General features: G+C 37.4%; 1 long non-coding RNA gene across 3 annotated transcripts in view; it reads right to left on the bottom strand.

The window, feature by feature from the left end:
- Window positions 1-26,205, bottom strand: part of LOC149537969 (uncharacterized) — a 53,493-nt gene that overhangs the window by 23,100 nt on the left and 4,188 nt on the right. The gene's annotated exons all lie outside the window — the stretch shown is intronic.

Genomic DNA, 26,205 nt, shown 5'->3' on the forward strand with positions numbered 1-26,205 from the left:
CGCATGGCTCAATAGGCAGTACCAAATTGTTGAGTCATTCTGATTTGTTTGTTTCTTCTTTATACTCCCACCCCTCTGACAGCAGAGACCTGCCCACTGTAACCCTTACCATGGGGGTAATGAGTTGGAGGGGAAACTGGACTGAGCTGGGAGATAATATATGGTTGTTGAGGGAAATAGACTTTTCCTATGTGCAATCTAGCCAAAACCTATATCAATTAATCGCTTAAACTCAGCATAACTTAGACTAAATATAAAATTCAATATCTCTGTGTAAACCCCTTAAAGTTGTGCATATTTCCAAACATGAAAGTTGCAGATTTAATGGAAAGATTGAGTGTACTCCCGAGAGCTTGGAGTGCATGCACAAGATCCTATTCAATGTTTTTGACAAGGAAATTTGTGCAACTTTGATCTCTTCCATTCATGTGGGCATATGTGGGCATATGTGGCTCTGTATTCGATGCTAACATACTGAAAATAAATGGAAGGGGAAACTGAGCTAATTTATTTTCAGTTTTTTCCCTAATTTGAGTTGAGTGTACATGTCAAACATTGGACACAAGTTGTAATTTTTTTCAGTTTTTTCTCTGATTTGAGCTGAGTGTAGCAGGCAAGAACCAACCAATTTCTACTAATATGCTGTCAAGTTTACTCTATAGATGGTTTTGGAACACAAAGGCTGCTAACCCTTCCATTTCTGCTTATGTGCTTTCATGTTTACTCTGACACATATAGTTTAGATTGCAGATTTCTATTTTATTTGCTTTATATTAATATTTTAAAACTACCAAGTAGGATGATCCACATGGTACCTATATGCAACAACAAAATCGTTCTCAAAGTACTAGTGTAACCTAACAATATCTAAATAAGGAGTCTTTTCCTGAAAATATCTAAAGAAGAATCCCCACAACTGATAATGGATTTTGATCCGGTAGCACATGTAGCCACTATTATTAAGGCTAGTAATACTATGCAAGATTGTCAAACTGTTGTGCTGGCCAGCTGATATACAAATTCATCTTCAAGAATTCCAGAACATAATCCCTTATTTCTTTTTAGAGATATCTACTTCATATTTAGAACAATTTGGTTTTACTTTTCAAGACTACTGGTGCCTACTGATGGCTCATTGACTTGTAATGAAATGGCTGCCCAAGCTTGGATTTTTTGAACAAATAAAGAAATGGGGTTTTAGAATTCATGGAGAGAAAGATGATACAAGCCATGGAGAGAACGATTGAATAAAGATTCTAGGATCCTCTTTGAGCTACAACATGTATGCTGCTTTGTTTTTTAATTTTTCCTGTACAAAAGAAGGAACTCACATTTAAGTCAATTTGATTATAGAGGCATTATTGACTAGGATACCTAAATCATATACATAAGCCTCCTGAAGTTGTGCATTTTATGCAAGATTTTGTCTTATTAAAATAACATGAATCAATCTCTTACTTCTGAAGATATTGAAATTGACTGGCCCAAATACCCAATAATTGATTTAAGAATCACTTGCCCAGCTTAAAACGATGTAAATGCCAAAATATGGGAAAGAGAAAGCTGTCATAACTCCATTGATGTGATTCTTTGTAACAATTTGAAGAAAGGGGGTGATAGATATAGGTTTTCCTGTGCTCATGTGTATGTGAGAAACTTAGATCTGAGCCTTGCTACAGGGAATCGCAGAAAATGGGCTGAAATAATTAAAAAATAAACAAATGAATTTTTATGAGAAAAATAATGTTATTAATAGAGGGGGGTTATTCTAGTCGTGCTCCAGTCGGATGGGATGAATATATATGCAGTTACTTATATAATTACCTGTTCTCATAGCAGCAATGATTAGAAAGTATGTACAAAATGGATACCTTATTGAAGGTTTGGAAGCTTACAATTAAAAAATTAATGTCCACAGTCAGCAACATTTCCACTACCCTTTGCGGCACCCTCCATGTTTTTGCATCTAAGGGAGTCATGAATAGAATGGGGATCTTCATTTGAATGCATAAAGAAAGAACCATTCAAGATGTTACACACAAAAATAACATTGGAAGGGCTTAATGAAAGAACCATTCAAGATGTTACACACAAATATAACACTGGAAGGTCTACTAATAGCGGACTCACAATAGTTTTGAATTGATTCATGAGAAGTATATTGAATATGGTAAGCTTGGTCTTCAAGATAATGTTGCACATATTTGTGTTATTGTTAAAATATTTGAGCATTGGTCATTATTTGAAGCTAGCTATGTGTAGTAATCTGTAACATTCAGATACTTTTTGACCCAAAGGGAGGCAAAGTTAAACTAAGGTCAGAGTACTTGTGGAGTGTGCACAAGTTGTTTCAAAGAGGCAGGGTATAATCTTGTTGTGATTGCCGGTTATTTCATCTCTACCCTAAAGTTTTCATTTTATGGATATTAATCTAAATATGTGTTGAATATACCTGCCCTGACATGAAACAAAAGTCACAGGACAGATAGAGAGCAAGCTCTCTTTTAGACACAGTCCTAGTGTTCAACTGTTAAAATACCCTGAATAACTTGATAGATACATCTATTAAATGCCCATCTTTGCCAGTAGGGAAAGATCTAGTGTCAGCTGGCAGTAAAAGTGAAATTATTCCAACAATGCCACAATGCACTTTAGAATGTAATCAAGTTGTTTCAAAGAGGCAGGGTAATGATCTTGTTGTGATTGCAGGTTATTTCATCTCTACCCTAAAGTTTTCATTTTATGGATATTAATATATATATGAGTTGAATATACCTGCCCTGGCATGAAACAAAAGTCACAGGATGGATAGAGAGCAAGCTCTCTTTTAGACACAGTCCTCCCAAAAATATTCTAGATCTTGCAGGCATGTCAGGTATAATTCCTCAAAATGTGCTGGACAATGAAGTGGTAGCCAGTCATGAAGTTGACACAAATTCTCCAGCTTTAAGGGATAGCACCTAGAAGAAAATACCCTGGATGACTTGATAGATACATCTATTAAATGCCCACCTTTGCCAGTAGGGAAAGACCTAGTGTCAGCTGGCAGTAAAAGTGAAATTATTCCAACAATGCCACAATGCACTTTAGAATGTATAAATATTTCAATTATGGATGCAAAAGTCACAGATGGAAGGTTAAAAAACAAGACAATGTCCAAGTGTACTAGAAACTGTTAAGGGAAACACGTCACAGACAAAGGCAGGTGTTGACCACAGTTCTTCAAAAGTGAAAGGGACCCAGTATAAGAGATAACCCTCTAAATTTGAAACACTAAACATGGAATGGTCAGTCAGTTCCTCGTGGGGAAATTAAAAGGATGTAACTTCTATAGGATATTGCCCTGTGTCGAATGCAAATTAGGTGTCAACTATGGATGCTTGGAAGGTCCAGAAAAGGAAGTCACTAGATTCCCCTCCACTGACAGACTTCTCACAGGAAAGAAACCAAGTGTAGCATCAAGTGATGCACACCAAAAAAACAGGCATTTACTTAAACAGAAGAATGTTAAAGAAACTACAAGCAAAGAGGAGAATGAGAACATTTTAACCATTTCAAAAGCAAGAGCATAAAGCAGCAGTAAGGAAATTTGAAACAATAAACATGGAATGGGCAGTCAATTCCTTGTGAGGAAATCATATGGATGTAACTTCTATAGGATATCGCCTGAGTCGGTTGCAAATTAGGTGTCAACTATGGATGCTTGGAAGGTCCAGAAAAGGAAATCACTAGATTCTCCTCCACTGACAGACTTCTCACAGCAAAGAAACTAAGTGTAGTATCAAGTGATGCACACCAAAAATACAGGCATTTTGCTTTAACAGAAAAATGTTAAAGAAACTACAAGCAGAGAGGAGAACGAGATCATTTTTACCATTTCAAAAGCAAGAGCATAAAGCAGCAGTAAAGAACCCCTATCAGAGTACTGTCAGGGCGTGAATGCGGTTACTTAGAATATTGCAGTTGGAATTTTATCAAACAAAACTAACTCTCTGTTCAAGAAAGTGGTTATTAAATTATTTTGGAGGGCAATCGAGAAAATTATTGACCTTAATGCAAACCATTCTGCAATACAGAGAAGTAGCTATTGATGCTTCGGATGACTGTAGCAGGCACTCAATAAGTGCAAATTTTGGCTTACTTTCAGTTGTGGAACCAATAGTGACATCATCACCAAGTAAGGAATAGGAAACAAAAGATCTTCCAAGCCAAAAAGAGATGCTCAAGAAGAATTTATGTGTGATGGGTGAGGTATGGCATTGACCCTTTGGATGTAACAAACACCTTTAAATTCAGCTTGAACAGTGTCCAAAAGAAGCTGGGAGAGAACATGTAGGACAAACGGCTTCCCAAGATAAATTTCAACATGTTGCAACAAAAACTGAGAAAATTCATCTTTGTTAAGTGACAGTACAAAAAATAACACTACCACCTTTAGTAGAATGGGATGAATGTAGGTACATACTTTTGCAGTTGAAAATAGAACTGCAGAAAGAACTCTAGCTAAACCATTTGGTAAATGCTGTCTAAACAGAGGCATCCACATGCCAGCACTTACAATTTTGACTACAATCCATGTTTTATGAAATTTGACTACATAGTAGTGTGAATCCAATGGCATTGAGCTATCAAACAAATCATGTTCTAGAAGATATGAAAATTGATAGAGATCCATGTTAAATAATTCTAGTAATCAAACCACTATGTGAGCTCAACGATAGGTTGTCGAATGGGACTCTTAAAGAACAAAAAGAAAAAACTTTTTCTGTACAATATCTCTATCAAACAATTTGCATACTCTACTTGTCAGGGTTATTGCAGCTACAACTATCAAATACATCATTTTCTCAATGGAGGCTTCTAAATGTGTATCACAATCACTCTAGTCCTTGTGATAATATTCTATGAGCTGTTTTATATGATAGTTTATTTGTTTCCACATCATGCTTTCATTTGACAAAGCCTCCTTTTATGCTATCAATGGTACCCATGTCCTATTCCATGGCAGCACAAGCAAGTGGAGTATTTGTAACAGGCTAAAACAATTTATGGGAACGGAATGAATTATAGTTCTCAATCATGAAATGTATGATAGAATTGAGCTTTTACCAAACCACTTTAAAATATCATCAGCAACTAAGTTACCAGTAAGAAGCACCCCTTAACTAACACACTGTTAATGAAATTTGAATTAACACTTCAAAAAATGGTTGGCATTTGAAAAAAGCATACAGTTTATGGGCTCATGATATGTTTCCAATATACACTATTGTATCTTATATTTGTAAGAACACAAATTAAAGAAGAGTTCTTATTGAATTAGCTGTAGAATACCTATCAATTGACTTGTAATTCTAAAATTCTGCACTAAAATATTAACTTTGCCTCTTCCTGTAACAGTACTCAATTCTAAATGCAAATTGAAATCAATCATATTTTCTTCTTCCCATATTCATGCCTGTGACCTTGCCTGTTCAGACTTGGAACCCTCAAACAATTTATGCATCATTACCTTCCCCAGAATCTGGCAAGATTTAGACAGCATTACTCTTCATTGCATATTAGATGGCACCCGTGTCTTATTGCATCACAACATAGACATAAAGAGTGTAGGAAAGTGGCTAAAGCATTTTAAAACAAGAGACATAGCGCGTCAAAGTTCCTTCCTAAATGTGACGGTAGACAAAAGTAGAGATGAATATAATGGGGAGGTGTAGGGGGAGAGAGAGAAAGAGAGAGAGAGAGAGAGGGAGGATGGAAGAAGTAATATGTCAATGAAGATGAGATGAAGATATAGATGGTGTACATGATTATAACTGAATTCTATCAAACCATAGAAATTTTATCGATTTGGTGGGTTTGTGCACAACATTTATCCACCATTTTCCCCAACCCATTCTACTAGTTCAGTCTACATGCCACCACTAGGTTATAGCCATAGGTCACAAGCAAAGACATTCAGAACGCTGATTCTGATCTGCGCCACTGGCATACACATTAAGTTAGTCATTAAAGGCTCCATTAACATATGAATAGAATTTCAACCCCTTTCCTTTGACAAGCTTGAATATCCATAGTGATCTCTTATAATGTTCAGGTAGTCAATGTGGTTTATTAATTGCTCACTTGCTGATAGCAATGCCATAAGGGCCACTGCCCAGAGAAAAGAAGTTGGGTGTTCATGATAAATCTTTTCCAGTGCTTGCAAGGACTGAGACGGAGACCATGCTAGTTAAAAATGAAAAGACTCTGGTTATGATGATTAGAAAAACAATGCAGACTCCAAATATTCTATTTCAAACATCTCCATGATATAAATCGCATTCATTTAGAGTAGGTCAGATTACAAAAATTACTTGACATAACAACCTTTTATAGGTGCAGATTTGTTTACTAAAAAATCCATTTAATAAATTAAGGTAACAACAAAGAAGCACCCAATAGTCTTGTAGACACGAGAAAATTATACCAAGTTAAGTGAAGTTTTAGACAAAAATAGTCAGATTTTGGGAAATATTTTGAATTTGACCAAAGCATCATTTTTGTTTTTTAGAGCAAATAATTTCTTATCAGTCATCAAATAGATTAATTTAGCCCTTAAATTTTGATATTGAGATGGAAATGGTAAACTAGATATGGTCAACTAAGTTACCGATTCAGCTTCAGGGTCGTATTCAAGTTCGAGTTCGGGTTTGTGGGTTTGGGAAAAAACAAAATTCCCATTTGGGTGCATGGGTGGCTTCATGGGTGTGTCTACACACACAAACACAAAACAAAAGAAAAAATGTGCATAATTGCAAAACTTAGTCATTTCATCGTATGAATATATGTTGCTTAATCATTGGTCAATGCCAAATGTCAAAGATAAACATTAATGCCAGCTCATTAATCTATGTTCATAATTGTAAAAAAATCATACACTGAATTTCTAAATTGCAAAATGACATTTCAAAACATAGAGTAGTTCATTAAATAAAGTTTGAAACATAATGATAAATGGCACGTGTTTAATAGTTTATCAATGATCATAGCATCAAATGCCCTTAAGAGTCAAGTGGGTCATTAAACAATGAGGGATCAATGGCTTCATCTCCGGCCGCAACTATATCTAGATCCTCATCATTGGAAATAACAATCTCTACAACCTTCTCTTAAACTTGCAAATTGGGCACACCAAAATGAGAGATATGAGTAAAATGTTTTTTTACTAGGCTCCTTTTAGGGTACCATAGAAAAAATATTTAAACAAACATTATTTTAAGTTGTTTTATTTCATTTTTGGGACCTTACTGCTGCGGGTCCTTTTGGGTTTGCCCGAATTCGTTCCAGCAAGGACCCAGACAAACCCACAGTCTGAAATCCGGACCATGCCCGGACCTGCAGTGAGTCTGAATGTGAATCCGGACCCGAATCCAGGCTGCAAGGTGCAAACCAGGTAATGTAGATGGTCGACTATTGTTGAAATAAATGGTCATAAAAATAGACTAATAATAATGTTCAAGCATTGGAAATTGTTGAAGTTTGTAGCTGCGATAGAGATCTTCATCTCTGATTTTATGGGATAGAAATATGTTTGTTATGACCATTATGGTCATCTTCAGCTGAAAGAGATATTTGTGATTATATTTAAATTAATATTATGCAAAAGACATGTGTCTTACATCATGCGAAGAGGCATCCATATGGAAATGTGAAATGTTAAATATGTGGAAATATAAAGGGTCTTAGTTTAGGGACTCAAAGTGACCTTCGTGTGAAAGATGAAGAGTCTTATGCAATCTATTTATACGATTGTTTGGTCTATTATAAATAAGTCAAGTGAAAGCCTTGTACTATGAATAATTCAAGTGATAGGGTTTTCCATGGATAAATGTTTTGTGTCCTTTGTGTACTGTCTATGCTCTGTTATTGTTGTTTATTTTTAATTCTGGGTCAAAACTTTAAACATGGTATCAGAGCCAGCTCATACAGCAATATATTAGTACCAATGGTCTGAGTAGCTGAGAGTATATTTATATATTTTAAGGATTCAATTGGCATCACAAGCATGAATCTCTGGAAATGGAAAGCAAGCCTTAAGCGTTTATTGCAGGAACCTGTATTTGGAGTCTGCATCTGTTCAAATTATTTGCAAATATTATAATCGATGTCAAATAATTTTTGTAGTATCTCAGAAATCAATAATTGTCTGTCGATTTTCGTGTTTGAGCCCTAGTCTAGGCAGTTACATTTGTGAAGGATGAGCATTCACAGGACGAGAATCAGCATATTGTGATTAACATCTAGGCTGTGCATTTTCATACTATTCATCACATCCCCAACATGGGTTTCTTGCTGGGGATGCCATCAAATTGCTTGCATATATTGTTGATAAGATCATCAAAGTATAAGTCAGTAGCAACTGAAATATTGTCAGCTTCAGAATTGTTCTTGATTCAAGATCTCAGAAGGAGAGATATCATTCTGCTTGCATCTCGTTGTTCGTGTTTAGATAGATTTTGTTAGTTGGTAAAAAGAGGGTAAAGAAGTTGGTCACCAATGGTAAAGAGCAATCAACGAAGGGCATATTTCCAATCGTCATCCTTGGCTGTGCTTTCCGGATCGCTTTCATTTTGGTCAAATCATGCTATCACCATACCAAATATTTTTTAGTGTATTTGGCTCACAGGGTGTTACAAGACGGAGGCAGATGGCTGGGAGCATTTAGGTTTCTCCATCTTATGCGAGTCTTGCCTCAACAATAACTCCTATGTTAGATAAGCTTTTATTTACACTATTTTAATATTATAAAAGATTGAAGGATATACGTTTTTTAAACGTAACAGGCAAAGTATCTTTCGCTTCCTCTGTATCCAATTTATAAAAGTTGTTTCTTTCAGATAGAATTTCTTTGATAACTAATTCATCTGCTTATGTACTTGTGGTATCACAATGATGGTATTCTTTTCTAAGCAAAAAGGATGTGCGCTTTTTGCGTTTTATGATCAAAATCACATATACGAGTTTTTTTTTTGAAGAGCTGCAAGTGTCCGTGTTGATCAATCAAGAGCTATCTTTTGTTTAGATTCTTCCTTATGTTGAGCTGCTTGACTCCCTTCCCATCGGGAGCTGCTTGGCTTATTTTCAGCGGTGCCTATGTTAATGATGTTGTGGTATCCTTGTCTTTCACCTTAGCGCAGCAGATGTGTTTTATTTATTGACAGCATCAAGTTTGGCATCCACCGTTGTAGTAATATTCTCATTCAAGGACCTTTCTTACCATCAAAAGTTCACGGAAAAGATATCGCATTTTATTCTATGGAATCTATGAAGCGTCAACGACTCCTAGTTATCGGTTTTAAAGGCTGTGACCGGCAATAATGTCTGGCGGCTTGGTGTAGCTCTATACTCTTTCCATGAGCTCCCCTTTCTTGTCTATGGCCTATTTTCTGTCTTGCACTACCATTGTTTGGGGTACTACCATCTTGGCTGCTACGTGGCATCAAGTTATTACCATCTTGGACTTATTTTCTAATGTGTTTGCTCAACTCTTTTAATCACGTGGGTTTATCTTGTGTTTAATATACAAGAAGAAATTGTTGATCTTGTTCTCGTTAATCCAATTAGAGTGACCAAATCTCCATTGCTGATTGACTGGGAAGCAGAACTCATTGCTGGCTGGCATAAGGATTTGTTTGAACCTTTGGCTTCAGCTTGAGGAAACAATTCCTTACATTTGAGATGCAGTCAATAACTACCTTCTTGCAGCAATTCTTTCCCAGACTAACAGCAAAGAGTCTGTGCATCTGTTTCAGATTGTTTTGGATATTTTGTCTGAAATTTTTGAAATGTGAAAAAGGATTCTCTGTTAAGGCAGTTGTGAAGGGGCATCAAGAGGATCATTTGACTGTTGGCATACCATGAGAAAGTGGTCAATCCTTTCAATGTCACGGATCACGGGCTCTTTCAGCAAAATCCTTCTCTTTAAATTTTGTTGTGGTTGAAGGCTTGAATATGGAAGACATTTACAGACATATCAAAGGGAAATGAGAGATGCTTGGTGGTGCAACAAATCTTGTAAGAGATCATTGGAGGCTCTTATACAAGTATTTTTCAGGCTAGTACAGATGCAGAAGAGACCACCTTGGTTTAAGAACATTTTGCAGCATGGAGGCCCATAATCTTATGGAGGGTCAATACCAGAAATTTACATTGGAGAAACATGGAATATCAGCTGATTTTGTATCAGTTAAGTCATGTTGTTTGATTAATTTTATTCATGGGAGAACTCTGTTAGAGTAATGTTGATGTGAGTTTTGTACCACTACATAACATATTAGTAATTGAATATCCGATACGGGGTATCAAACATACAATTCCTCTCTTGAAAACTTATTGCTCATGAGACATGAGAATAACTCCAATGTTTCTTACTCTTGTAGATACTCGCTCAGTTTTATCGATGTGATTTGCTAGTAATCACGTAGGCGGCCTTACGCTATTCATTCGAGGATGACTTGGGTTTTTGGTGAGATGGTGATGATTTTGTATGAGTTCCAAGTGATGTTGATGGTGACAGTGATGGTGGAGGATGTAGCGCCAAATAATGTTGATTGCGCAATGAGGAGGCAATAATGGTTCTAATGACTTCTACCTTCCTAACTTTCTTAGAGTGAAATTCAACTACCCAACTACTCGCTATTTTGCTCCTACTCCTTCAACTACTCACTATTCTACTCCTACTCCTATGAATGGAAACGTTAGCAAATGGACAGGAACCAAATCTAATGAAAGCTTACCAGCGGCTCCACCCCCATAGATGCAGTGATTTAAAGGAAAAGAGAACTAGTTTACCATACAAGGCTCCCTAACTAGCGGCTAACATGCTAGTGGCCTAGTTGTAGATCCCTATCAAACATTCACTAACATCACCATACAATTAGCCATCTACTTCTACTCTAACAATATGAAATGAAATCCTACTTTAATTTGAGAGATGAGAAGAACCATGCAATACACCAAAATGATCATGTATATCCACCATGCAAGTCACAACAATAAATAGAGAACAATTTTGATAGTATTTTGGCAACAATCCTCCAACATAACTCTCTCACAAATGAGAGCAAAATGGCCTTATATAGAGGCTAAAATTACAACTGACGGTAGAGATCAAAAGCAAAATAAACGATCTAAATTGGATCCTAGAAACCCTAATTAGGATTGCCACACCATCGGCCAATGAGAAGATGTCACCTCGTCGATGGACCAATGAAAAAGTGGAAAAGTGGCAACCAATGAGAAGGCACCAAAATGGTGGCCAATAAAAATTAGACACTTGTCCTATCCTAGAAGAAGGAGAAATTGCCACTTGGGCTTACATTAAATGATCTAATACAAATCTCCCTTTTTCTTTCATTCTTTTAGCTAAGGCAATGAACCTAGCTAGCCTTTTGTTAACTTCTTCCATGGGAGGACAAGATGTATGTTTTATCTTGAGCTCAGTAGATTTCATCATGCTGCTTGCTGCTTGTAGTGTTTTCTCATGGTCCCTCTCATACTCTTTTGCAAATCCGATAAAAGCATTGAGGGAGGAAAGAGTGCCCAAATGTTTCTTCTTGATAGTAGCCTTTCCTAGCTCATCCAATCTTGATCCAAGTCTTGTCTCCTTGATATCCTCTTCTCTGATGTCTTCAAAATCAAGTGCTGCTCCGATGTTGCTCACCATGGTTGTAATGGAAGTGTCGACGCCTAGGTTGTGATGTGCAACCGCCTTCTGTATCTCTTCTTTGCCAAGAGGGATTGTCCTTCCTTTAGTTTGTCCTTTACTTGTACCATGTTTATTGTACCAACATTGGTATCGGTTATTCGCTTCATTTTCGAGAAGAAAGTTGTTTTGGGCATCATATCCTCTTTGTCTTTCTTAGTATTTGTTCCCTTAGGATTCTTGCTTGCACTACCATTCTCCATCTCGTCGCCCTATTATGGGATGGTAAAGTGGTGGACAATGAATGCAAGAAGAACCAAGGGAGACAATATCTAGAGAAGAAAGAAAGAAGGAAGTCAGCTTAAGAGCCCCTTTCAACTCTAAATGATTATAAGTCACCTCTACCAATAGCTGGATCTGTTATTCGCCTCATTTTTGAGAAGAAAGTTATTTTGGGCATCATATCCTCTTTGTCTTTCTTAGTGTTTGTTCCCTTAGGATTCTTGCTTGCACTAACATCTACCATCTCGTCAACCTATGATACGATGGTTGAGTGGTGGACAATGAATGCACGAAGAACCAAGGGAGACAATATCTAGACAAGAACGAAAGAAGGAAGTCAGCTTAAGGACCCCTTTCAACTCTAAATGATTAAAAGTAACCTCTACCAATAGCCGGATCATTCTTTTGGAAACTAGAATCAAACCTTGAGAATTTCAATTCCCTTGAAAATTAGAATTTTACTTTTTTTGAATTGTCCACCTTTGGCCTCAAAAATCAGACTTTCATCATGTATTTCTTCTCCAAATTAAAAATGCCCAAGTCTGATGTAAAAAAAAAGGGTGCAGCTCTAATGGGGAAAATCAGACCCCAACAAGAATTATTTAGGGCAAGAAAATCGGAACTAGCATAAAGTGCAAATCTGCCCCTAAAAATCGCCGAGAATCAACAAAATTCCGCCCTTGCAATAGCTCGCCAAGCATGAGAAAGTTCAGATCTGCAAGTAAAATTGCCAAGGAAGAAAACTACTCCCTCTAGAAGAAATCGCCAAATATGAGAATCTAGCCTTTGCCCCAAAAAGAATCGCCAAGCAGACCAAATCTGCTCTTGCAAGAAAAATTGCCCAACAAGGGAGAAAGTTGCCCTCAAACCAATTCACCAAACACACCAAATCTGCTCTCAAAAAAAAATTGCCCAAGCATGGAACAGAAGGAATGAAGAATGAGGGAGAAAAGGGAAAGAGTTTCCTCTTATACCCAATTTGTTTGCTCTCCCCAGCCGGCCGACTGGGACCTTGGGAGCAAGAAAAACAATAATTAATGCACAATTATGGCCCCCAATTAAATGCTTAGCTAAATATTAACTTTTGCCACAATGAAATTTGCATTTTAAATTGTCAGTTAGACCAAATTGCAAAAATAAAATAAATAATGCCTTGGAGATGCTAAATATTTCCATTTAATGATGATTTCGTAATTAATGTCATTAAAATCGGATTTTGGCTAGCCAAAAGCCATTTCTCAATATTAAATTACCAATTTCATTAAAGATTTAAAATTTTCAAGGCAAATTTAACCCATTAAAGCCAATTTTTTTGCAATTCAATTCAAATCGATTTTGCCAGGCAAATTGAATTTTTGACCAAAATAAAATCATTTCTAGAGCCTAAAATTGATTTTGCAATTTGCTTTCATCATAACAAAAATTATTTTTCTCACCAAAAAAATTTCAAGATATTCCAAAAAAAGTTCAAATCTAACGAAATTTCATTTGCTGTATTATTTCTAGGCAGATTGTGTGAGATATATATATATATATATATATATATACCATTCATGCTATTTTTATCTTTATTTTATTTTCATGAGTAAGTTTGTTTCCTTATTTTTTGCTTAGTTCTTCTCATATTTTGATTTTTCTTTTCTTTTTTCTACCTATACCTGTGATCCTTCCTTGATTCACCTTGCTGCTATACCTCAAAACTCTCCTCGACTGTTGTGCACCCTAACAACCTCACCCTCTTTTCCCCATCCCCCCTTTTTATCCACCCTGGGTCTGTAATCTTACCACATTTCTACTTTAGCTCTTTCATCCTGATAATGGATCACAGAGTGTGTTCCGAAACGTTTTTAGATGCAAAAATTATCACACAATCTGCCCAGAAATAATACAGCAAAGATTTCTTATGGATTGTGGAAAACTAATATCTACAAAATTTCATTTTTTGAAACTTATCCAAATTTTCAAAAGAAATCGTCTAAGTACAAATTTTACAATTTTATCCTGCCAAATGTTGTTTTTGAAAATTTTGTCCAACCTAAGGATGAAATTGGTTGTTCTGGAAAATCAAGTTGGAACAGGGTGAAAATAAGCTAAACCTCTCTCCACTAGCCTGAACGTATCCAAGGCTTAAAAATCTCAAAAAATCAAATCAAAATTGTTGGACAATCCAAAAAATTTGCCAGGGCAATTAAAAAAAAGGGGATCCCCAAAATTTTTGGGGCGATGGTGTGAGAACCTTACATCAAGTAATAAAGTATTTTCTTATTAATTAAATCATATTGATTTAATTATTAAGTCACTTATTATCTCTATTTTACTTAAGCTAAACTTTAGGCATATAATAATTAATTATTTTATTAATTATTATCATGCAACCAAGGTTTTAACCTATTACAATTTTGATCTCTTTTTATAAGGATTGATCTCTTTGTAATTTTACTCATTCACTTTTGATAATAGCAATTTCTATTTTTGTTCATCAAGAATGTCTCATCTATGGATCTGGGAATTCCAGCCTCCATAGCTTTTGTTTATCTTTCTGTGACAGGTGTTTGCATGCAGGCAATTCTTGGGAGCTGTGGGATTGAGCATTCATCAACTTCAACATGGTATCAAAGCTCCAGATCTTCACGCCCTTGTTTTGTTTATGAGAGGTTTGGCTTGGTTTTCATATATGTGCCTTTCTTTTAAAGGGTTTCATTTTTCAGAGGATTTTTGTATTGGATCTAGGGGGTCACTAATTTTTGGTGAGCTTTGAGCCCAAACAAACATCACCGTTAAGCTCGAAGCACCAAAAAACTCCTATTTTCATATAAAATTTGTCCAATTTGGAGATAGATGAAATTTGAAGCAAAAAATTATTGCTCCCACACACAAATCGAGAATTCTGGCACACGAATTGAAGTTTTTACATGCAAATCAAGACAATTTTGGTGCAAAGTAGAAACTATTTCTAAGTCATTTTGGCACGGATCCCAAAGCGGTAGTTTTTTTATTTTGCCTTTCCAACGCTTTTTTTGACATACTTGTGGTTTTTTGGCCGTAACTTGCTCATCCAAACCCCATTTTTCACAAACGAGATATCACCAAAAAGCTGGTTCCAAGCCCATTCCAGTGGCACAGGTTATTTTTAGTTTTGTTGCCTTTTTTATAGTTGTTTTGGCTATCAAAGTCACGATTTCTATTTTGCACTCCGGGAGACATCTTGAGACATTCTATTTTCCAGATTCTACTCCAAGCACATCCCATTCAATTTTTTGTTTTTTTGCATTCTAGTGGATATCTTGGTTGTTTTAGATCTGGAGATTAATTTTTTTGTTTCAAATGATTTTTCATGGGTTGTATCTCTCTTGTATCAGCCTTATGTCTCTTTTGATCTTTGTTGACCTTTTTCTGTAGTATTTTTACAAACACACTGAGTGTTACATCCCAATTTTTGACCTAGCTTGAAATCTAGCCGTTGAGGTTCGCATGAAGTCAATTGGTAGATTAATTTGATATAATCTGGCGAAATGGTAAGATAGTTGGTCTTCATGATTTCAAGTGAAGATGATATGTTAGTTGATCGTTAATCGCGAATTCATGGAATTAAGATGAAAGGTTAACTATTATGATTATTTATGACTATATAATTTATAATTTAACTATGGAGAAATTCCTTGCAGGGAGCATCTCGAAGGGGTGGAAGCATTGTCAAAAAAGAATTAGGCAAGGCATCACCATCACTGGGCAGACAGGTAAAGGACCTAGCGATTTGAATCAAATTACATCTGTGGAACTGCATGAGTTATTTAGATAAATAATTTAATTTTTTTAAAAAATTGAATTAAAACATAAAACGTATCTTAAAGGATTTTAATTTATCTTTCATTATATTGTTTTTAATAATTATTTATAAACGTACATTTAAATATAAAATGATTTAGCACCATTATAATTTAATAATTAATTAAGTGATGTTGCTTGTTCATATTAATTTAAATAATTATAATAACTTTTAAAACCTTTCATCTTCTTTCTTTCTTTCTTTTCCCTCCTTTCTTTCTTTATTTTCTCTTAAGTTGATTAGAGGGTATTTGAATTGAATCTTGTAACCGATGGTAGCCGAAAGGTCTGGCTGTTAGGAACCTGTGTGTTCCTTCTGTTTATTTTGTTAGAGTAGTGTTGTTGGACGCATATGCTTTGTAAGTCGTCCCGTGAGTATATTTTATTATCCCACATGCATAGGTAGTATTACTTTTCTAGATCGTACCCAGTATATAAGAATAGGTTGAGGCCCTTGATGGGCACAGACGAATTTATTGTATTGAGCTTGCTCAAAGGAGGTTACCCCCTCGAAGTGGCCTGCGATCAGTAGATTCATTCTGAGTTCTGCTATCACTTTGTATTCTGTTATTTCGAGCATTCTCACGATATTGCTATAAGGAGGTTCTTCACATCTGGTATCAGAGCACTCTCTTGGGCTCGCTGGGTGGAAATTACATCAAATTTTTTTTTTCTGTCGTGGCCTTCAGGTTCCTCTCACTTCTAATATCTCTTGTTATTGCAATAACTCTTTTCAGTTATTCTGTCTGTGAGTGAATTTTTCTAAGTCGACTGTTCAAGAAAAAAAAAAAAAAAAAAAAGAATAAAAATTTTTCTGTTTTTTAGTCGTAGCTTCCTTGTTTGCTTTCTGTTTCTGCTCATACTTCCGCAGAACGTCTGCAATATCATTTCGCATACTTCCTTCCTTGGCGACCCAACCCCAAATTTTACATATCAAAGCCCTAAATCCCTCATTTATCTAATTTTAGGGTTTGCCCTATCTTTTTCACCTCTCATCCAATCGCCACCAAACTGAGCCACAAGATTCAATTCCTCATTTTGCTCCCTTATCCCTCTTGGACTGTTCGCCTCATTTCGCCTCCCTACCCTTGAAACCCTCATTTTTCTTTTTCCCTTGTCCCCAGATAGTCTCCCATCACCCGTCGAACACCCATTTCCTATATGAGTTTTACCCAAATCCAAGTTTGCCGTAACTAAAAAAGTTTTTGTTTCTCATCTTCTACCCATTCCAAAAAAATAAAAATAAAAAATAAAAATAAAAATAAAAATAAAAAAAAACCTTGTTTTATGGTTGTTACGCGTACAGGAGCAAAAATCATGGAAGAGGAAATTGCATCCCTCAAAACCAAACTTCAAGATCTGGATGACAAAATTCTGGGTCTTAACTTTCAGCAATCAGCCATGAGCCGAAACCATTCAGGAGATACTGGGTCCTCTTCTGGCAATTTCCGTGGACCAAAGCTTGATTTTCCACGCTTCGATGGTTCTGATCCGACTGGATGGATCTATAGGGCAGAGCAGTATTTCAGCTTGCATAATACTTTGGATAACCACAAAGTCCCCCTTGCATCTTTTCATTTGGAACATGAAGCTCTTCAATGGTTCCGTTGGTACATCAAGGCTAATGTAGACCCAACGTGGAGAGAATTGTGCACCCTCATTTTGGAGCGCTTTGGCCCTAGTTCCTTTGATGATTTCACAGGAGCACTAACTAAACTGCGTCAAACAGGCACTGTTAGAGAATACCAGACAGAGTTTGAAAAATTAGCTAATCACACAGAGGGCTTGTCTGATGAATTCTTCCGTAGTTGTTTTGTCAGTGGTCTGAAGGATGCACTTCGCTCAGAAGTCAAAATGTTTCGACCTACTACAATGATGGAAGCCCTTGGGTTGGCTAAGTTAGCGGAAGACAAGATTAGTGCTCTACAACGCTCCAGATCTAATTTTGTTCCATTCAGAAATACAGGTTCTCACAACCCTCCAGTCATACCAGCTCCCAGAACTACTCCGATCAAGCACTTGTCTGAAACAGAGATGCGAGTCAGGCGAGACAAAGGGCTTTGTTATAATTGTGATGAGAAATGGTCTCGGGGCCATAGATGTGTTCAGCAAAAGCTCTATCTCTTGGATGTGGATTCTCCACCGGAACTGGAAGAATATGTAGATGCTCAGGAAACAGTGGATGATGAGGTTGAGCCTCACCAGCCTGAACCTCCTTCACCAGAAGCTCCACCAGAGATATCTGTCCATGCTTTGGCAGGAGTCACTACTCCACAACCCATGCGGGTCCAGGGTTTCTTCAAGAAGATCCCTCTTACTATACTCATTGATTCTGGTAGCACTCATAACTTCATTGATCCACGAATAGCCAAACAGGCTGATTGCTTTATCCATCCCTGCTCTAGCTTTGAAGTCGTGATTGCCAATGGGGGCACTTTACCTTGTAAAGGGAAATGTCGCAATGTGCGTCTCTCTATTGGAGATTATAACATGCGCTCTGACATGTTTGCCTTACCCTTAGGTGGCTGTGATGTGGTTTTGGGTGCCCAATGGTTACGCACTCTTGGCCCCATTCTCTGGGATTTTGCTGAACTTTGGATGCAGTTTTCAGCCGAGGGGCACCAACACACTTTGAAAGGCTTACAACCAGGGTCTCTCAGCATCATCAGTTCACACCGTATGGAAAAACTTCTTAAGAAGAATTCACATGGTGTCATCGCTCAGCTCCATTCCATTCAGATGCAGCCCTCAGCAGTCTCTAGCACTCCTGCCGATCTCCAACACATTTTGGACAAGTATTCTGGTATATTTGCTGAACCTGTGGGATTACCTCCTTCTCGTCCAGAGGACCACCGTATTCAGCTCCTTCCTGGCAGTGTTCCGCCCAACATCAGGCCCTACCGCTACCCATTTCATCAGAAGACCGAAATCGAGATACTTGTCCGTGACTTACTGAAGCAAGGAATTATTCGCCCTAGTACCAGTTCCTTTTCTTCTCCAGTTCTGCTTGTTCGCAAAAAAGATGGGTCATGGCGACTCTGCATTGATTTCCGAGCACTTAATCATCTCACTATAAAGGACAAGTTTCCCATTCCAGTTGTTGATGAACTTCTTGATGAACTTCATGGGGCTCATTTTTTCTCCAAGTTAGATCTTCGTTCTGGGTATCATCAAATTCGGGTTAATGAGGAGGATATACCTAAAACTGCCTTCCGCACACATGATGGTCACTATGAATTTTTAGTCATGCCCTTTGGCCTCACGAATGCTCCTTCAACATTTCAGGCAGTGATGAATAACATATTTCGACCATACCTCCGGAAATTCATTCTGGTCTTCTTTGATGATATCCTCATATATAGCAAAACTTGGGCTGAGCATCTCCATCATCTGGAGCTTGTCTTGCAACTTCTCTCTGATCATCAACTCTGTGCAAAACTATCTAAATGTGTGTTTGGCCAGGAGGAAGTGGAGTATCTCGGGCATATTGTTGCACACCATGGAGTGCGGGTGGATCCTACAAAAATAGATGCCATGAAAACTTGGCCGCATCCTAAAACTCTCAAGAGCCTTCGGGGTTTTTTGGGGTTGACTGGCTACTACCGCAAGTTTGTCAAAGATTACGGGAAAATTGCAGCACCATTGACAGCTCTGTTAAAAAAGGATGCCTTCTCCTGGACCCCTGTTGCTGAGACTGCATTTGAACAACTGAAACAGGCTATGTGCAGTACACCTGTTCTCGCGATGCCAGATTTTTCCAAACCCTTCACTATTGAGAGTGATGCTTGCGGCAATGGATTGGGTGCTGTTCTCCTGCAAGATGACCATCCTATTGCGTTCACTAGCAAAGCCCTCTCTGGTAAGAATCTAGCCCTCTCTACTTATGAAAAAGAAATGATGGCTATTTTGCATGCTGTACAGAAGTGGCGACCATACCTCTTAGGGAGTCATTTTTGCATCAGAACCGATCACCAAAGTCTGAAATACTTCCTGGAACAACGGGTATCCTCTCCTACACAACAGAAATGGGTCAGCAAACTCATGGGGTATGATTATGAGATCACCTACAAGAAGGGTAAGGAGAATATTGTGGCAGATGCTCTTTCTCGCACATTTGATAATCAAGCTTCCCTTTCCGCTATTTCTATGCCCATTCCCAATTGGTTAGCGTCTGTTCAGCAGGGCTATGACAGTGACTCTTCTTTATCTCAAATCATTCACCAGCTAGCCAATAATCCTTCTGCTATACCACATTACTCTTGGGATGGTGCTTCTCTTCGATACAAGGGTCGGCTAGTGCTTCCTCAGAACCCAGCTCTACATCAGGCTATTTTTTATGAACTCCATGCGTCTCCTTCAGCAGGGCACTCAGGCTTCCTCAAAACTTATGAGCGAGCAAGGAGAAACTTCTTTTGGAAAGGGATGAAACAGACGATTCAACAGATGGTGGCTGAATGTGATACTTGCCAACGCCACAAGGGTGAAACGACCCTCCTTCCTGGCTTGCTCGAACCATTGCCCATCCCTACACGGATTTGGACTGATATTTCTATGGATTTCATTGAAGGGCTTCCTAAATCCGGTGGCAAGACAGTGATCTTGATTGTGGTTGATCGTCTCTCAAAATATAGTCATTTTTGTGCCCTCAGCCACCCCTATACTGCCTCCTCTGTTGCACAAATCTTCATGGACCAGATATTTCGTCTTCATGGACTCCCTTCTTCCATTGTCTCTGATCATGATGCAACTTTTACCAGTCATTTTTGGACTGAACTGTTTCAGAAAACTGGCACCAAACTGAAGATGAGTTCGGGCTATCACCCACAAACTGATGGTCAAACTGAAATTGTCAATAAATGCTTGGAAACTTATCTTCGTTGCTTCACTTCCGAACAGCAACATCAGTGGGCCAAGTGGCTCCCTTTAGCTGAATGGTGGTACAATACCTCTTACCACACTGCCTCTAAAATGACTCCATATGAAGCAGTCTATGGTCAGGCACCTCCAGTGCTCCTTCCCTACACTCCCAACAGCTCACCAGTCCAAGCAGTTGACATAGTTCTCCGCAGCAGGGATCAGATTCTTCGTACCTTACAGGATAATCTTCACATGGCCCGTAATCGGATGAAACAGCAAGCAGATCAACACCGTTCTGAGCGCTCATTTCAAGTTGGGGATATGGTTTTTCTTCGTCTACAGCCATACAAACAATCCTCCCTAAAGCTGAAAGGGCGTCATAAGCTGGCCCCAAAATTTTATGGGCCTTATAAGGTTCTGCAGAAGATTGGTTCAGTTGCTTATAAACTGGAACTTCCTCCTTCTTCCCGCATTCATCCAGTCTTTCATGTTTCTTGTCTAAAGAAAGTTCTGGGTACCACTGTCAGAGCACAAACTACTCTCCCTGAAATGGATACGGAAGGATCCATTATCCTGGAGCCGGTGGCAATCATTGACCAGCGCACTCGCTAGCTTCGCTCTCGCTCCATCTCTGAGGTCTTGATTCAGTGGCATGGCATGCAACCGGAGGATGCTACCTGGGAACCCCTTCTTCAGATTCAACAACAATTTCCACACCTTAAGCTTTGAGGACAAAGCTTTTTTCTAAGGGAGAGGGGATGTTAGGAACCTGTGTGTTCCTTCTGTTTATTTTGTTAGAGTAGTGTTGTTGGACGCATATGCTTTGTAAGTCGTCCCGTGAGTATATTTTATTATCCCACATGCATAGGTAGTATTACTTTTCTAGATCGTACCCAGTATATAAGAATAGGTTGAGGCCCTTGATGGGCACGGACGAATTTATTGTATTGAGCTTGCTCAAAGGAGGTTACCCCCTCGAAGTGGCCTGCGATCAGTAGATTCATTCTGAGTTCTGCTATCACTTTGTATTCTGTTATTTCGAGCATTCTCACGATATTGCTATAAGGAGGTTCTTCACACTGGCCCCATTCTATATTATGGATTCCTTATGGTCTTTCGGCATTCTTTTTCCTGTACTTCATCGGCTTCCTTTCTCTTGGCTTCCCGAATTCATTGTTAGCTGTTTGCAAAGGCTGAACTCGGCTCTGATTGTAATTCTGCCTTGAATCAAATCGATATTGTTTCCACAATTGCTAAGCTAGGATAGACAAGTTGATATCAATGCGGGCTCTTCTCAGGATTTGGATTTAGAGAGAATCGTCTAAGATGATCTAACTTTTGTAAATCGTTTTATGCCCTCCTTAGTATTATGACTGTAAAAACTTAATCCTTGAGCCGGTTGTTTAATATGGGAAAATAAACCTCGTTTTAGTACATAAGATTACTGTACTTCAATAACAGTAAGTCGTTTTCCTTGTGGTTACGAATTAATGTATGCATGTTTGACTTAATCATTGAAGTTTGTCGTGTTTCTAGTCTGTCGACTACTTTCTTTTAATATCATTGCAATAATATGTATTTAATCAAACGTTTTCCTCCATTATCCGAATGTGTAAATTATCTAATTTTTCCTTATGTGATAAGTTACATTGATTTATATGAGTTTGATGATTTTCCTTTAACCTTATACATATCTGAGTATGAATTCTCTAAATCATTTAAGACCAATGACTAGAAGGATTATCATCCAACTGGATGTCAATTACAAGATATTAGGTCATCAAGTATGTTCATATCGTTGATTGTCTCTTAACTATAAACTGTCTCAATTTGAAGAATGGAAATGCAATGAAGTTTAGGATCTAAACTCTTCCATTTATACTCATTCTGGAGATGAAAATGAAATCATGAAAAATCCAATGTACTGAAACTAATATTATCACAGACTGAATCATGGTGGACAGTAATAGATTTCTAGTTATTGGAAATTGTTCTCATATCATAGATGTTTCTTAATTCATAAGAGTGTATCAATCATGCATATAAGAGATTGAAAAGCAATGAAAGTTGTGAGCAATTAAATTTAGCTTAGAATGTTATACATTCATTCATAACATACAAAGATGAAAATATTATCATGAATCCAAACACCATGGAACTCACCAGGCAATATGGTGGAGTTTATTTTTTTAGAGTCTAGACATTCAATTTTGAGATCTTTAAAGAACATAATTATGTAATCACAGTTTGTGAAATGCTGGATGCATGTATAATTGACAAAACTGGTTGTTCTGAGAATTCCTAACACCTGGGATTCACCCGGCTGTGTAGCCAAGAAAAACGGTGATGAGGTGAAAGAGAGGAATCTGTAATGATATGAATCAATATCAATTATGTCATTTTAATATTTATCATTTAATATGAATTAATTAATAGCTCATGCATATTCTTGTTATTGTGATCTCCTGCTACCAAGTTGTATGGTGAGTTAGATTACCAAGAAGCCCAGTAGATGGCAAGATGACCCCTGCCTATTCCGAGTAGGGAGGGTCTTTCTCATTAGAGATCGTGTGGGGATAAGTTGTGGTCTGAGGTTAGGTGCTTAAGCCCCTGACAATGTTTCACCTCTCCCCAAGATGTCAGATGTGAGTCAGACAGAGATAAGCTATGCAATCAATTGTTAAACGGAAATAGGTAATATCACTTTTATTTATGAGGAGGTAAGATTAAATTGAGTTATTTCATTGTTACCGTCATTTTACTTTCATTTATATGAATAACGAATATAAGTATATTTTTTAATCTTGAGTTACTGTCACAGTTAAGTAATCGGAAAGAAAGGAATCCGAAGCCCTAATTGATTGAGTGACAGCTAGAACCCTACATGATACAACGGTATCAGAAGCCCTAATTGAATCCGTGGTGGCGGAAGCCCTAAGTGATATAGCAGTATTAGAAGCCCTAAACGAAGCGATGGTAAACGATGCCCTAATTGTTACAGTGGTATGCGATGCCCTAATTTTAATATATAGTGGTATTTAATTGTGATCATCATTTGATTTTGAGATAGCAGTTTTTAGATGATAGTCTTCATGTGAAATTGTTATAGTGTATTTGTGGACTAACCCGGGGTGGTTGTAGAAGTATCCCTAGTTTGATTTCAATCTCAGTTTTCTGAGGTATGTAGTTTTCAATTTTTGTAATAATTTCCATTTGATGGTACTTCAAGTTTTTAAGTTAAGAAATCTTGTGTAACTGATTTTAGCGGTAAATCTTATTCACGTGAACATGAATGATATAATTGTCTTCCAATGAAATGAAGTAATAACTGTATTCTTTGAGTATGTTAGATGTTAATTTAGACCCGGGAAAACGAGGTGTTACACTAAGATTAAGTGTCATTTGATTGCATTTTGGGATCCTGCACATCTTCGTGTAAAAGTTGTACTCGCACTACATTATAAAGTGCCTTGAGGGGTTTCATGTTGGCCATATTTGCCATCTTCCTTTATCAAATGAGTGATCCTTCCACGACATTAGCCTCATGATGTATTGATGACACGTGTCATTATAGGTGTTTGTACTTCTTTTGCACTCTCAATGTTGTTGGTTCTTTCTGCAGGAGATATTGCATTCAGTTTCAATGTTCATGTCTTACCTCTCAGTATTATAGGGGGCTTATGTTGGTTCTATTGCTTTCTTGGTTCGATGGAGTGATCTATGTATTCTTTATTTGATCCTATCTACTAGACGATTGCAATGGCTGGATACCTATGCATTTCAGTGAGATGGATCATTTACCATATAAACATTTTTTCATTCCTATTTTTGGAGGCCATAAAGATACCTTCCATCTTTGATTGATCAGCACTTCCGACTTAGTCTTCTCTACCTGGTCATGTTCTATATAGTGGAGGTTCTTTAGATCAACAGTTTGGCAGTGTTTGCAACTTCATGCTTCAGTGGTGCTCTTCATGATCATCTTTTGTTCCTATCTTCTGGGACATTCCCTAGTTTAGAGGTTTATTCATTCCTTCACTAGTTATTTTTAGCATTCTTTCCATCTCTTTTTGGAGTAGGATTTTTCCTATGTGGTTTTCTCTATTTCTCCTCTTTTCAGAGATTTGGTTGTGTTTGGGTACCTCATTAGACTTTGTTTGTTGGGAACCAAATTTACTTTCAGTAGTCATTTCTAGGTTTTTAGCTACTCCCTAAGTTTATCTTAAGGGGGGGTGTTAAACTAATAAAGTATTTTCTTATTAATTAAATCATATTGATTTAATTATTAAGTCATTTATTATCTCTATTTTACTTAAGCTAAACTTCAGGCATATAATAATTAATTATCATACAACCTAGATGATTATTGTGCAAACTTTTGGCATTTTACTTAACTCTTTTATTAATTATTATCATGCAACCTAGATTTTACCTTGTTAGGGTTTTGATCTCCTTTTATAAGGATTGATCTCTTTGTAATTTTATTCATTCACTTTTGATAATAGCAATTTCTCTTTTTGCTCATCAAGAATGTCTCATCTATGGATCTGGGAATTCCAACATCCATAGTTTTTGCTTCTCTCTTTTTGTGACAGGTGTTTGCATGCAGGTGATTCTTGGGAGTTGTGGGGTTGAGCTTTCATCAACTTCAACAAACTCTTTATATGGACAATCTAAGAGGTTGTTGTGTTGTTTAGAAAACTAGTTGTTCTGTCTGGGTTACACAGTTTCCCGCAATAATCATTGATTCCAAAGTTCAATTTTTATTTTTTAAGGTGTTCTCATTACCTTCATTGTTGGAGGCTTAAGAATGAAGACTCATACTATCCTGTGATCATGACATTTAGAAGGTGCTTGAGTGCAGAGGGAGAGTGTCAAATCCTTTTCCTAAGTATCAACAAGACCGTGTATCAATGTAACTGCTTGTTTGATTTGGAATCAGCTCTATTTTGTTATGATTATCTAAACAGTGAGAATACTGCCCTTGTTGAGAGGGAGTCTCCATTCAAAGGAAGTCTGACTGACCATCATAGGAAACCTTGCATGAGGAGGTCAGGAGATTGATATCTATCTCTAAGAGAACCACATTTATCGAAGCATTCTTCTCTAGGAGAAGTTTGAGGTGAAAGCCCTCATTTCACCCTCTACGAGTAGACACAGTGGACCACCCTCTACTAATAGTCATGGTGGAAATGTATTCTTCCCTGGGAGAAGTCTAAGGTGAAAGCCCTCGTTCTACCCTCTACAAGTAGGTATCGTGGAACACCCTCCGCAAGTAGGCATGGTAAAAGTCATGTTTGACTTCATTCTATGTGCTTTTGAAGTAGCTATGGTGGGTTATGTTATGCTGAGATAACATATGTTATGTGAACTTATCATCTTTGGTTGCAGCTATGTGTGCATGCCTGACTAAATATATCTCTCTTGCTAAGAGGGAGTGTTGAAGTTTGTAGTTGCGATATAGATCTTCATCTCTATTTTATGAGATAGAAATATGTTTGTTATGACCGTTATGGTCATCTTCAGCTGAAAGAGATATTTGTGATTATATTTAA

Source organism: Cupressus sempervirens, chromosome 9, assembly GCF_028749045.1.
Source record: "Cupressus sempervirens isolate cs-2001-9-10 chromosome 9, ASM2874904v1, whole genome shotgun sequence".
Taxonomy (NCBI): domain Eukaryota; kingdom Viridiplantae; phylum Streptophyta; class Pinopsida; order Cupressales; family Cupressaceae; genus Cupressus; species Cupressus sempervirens.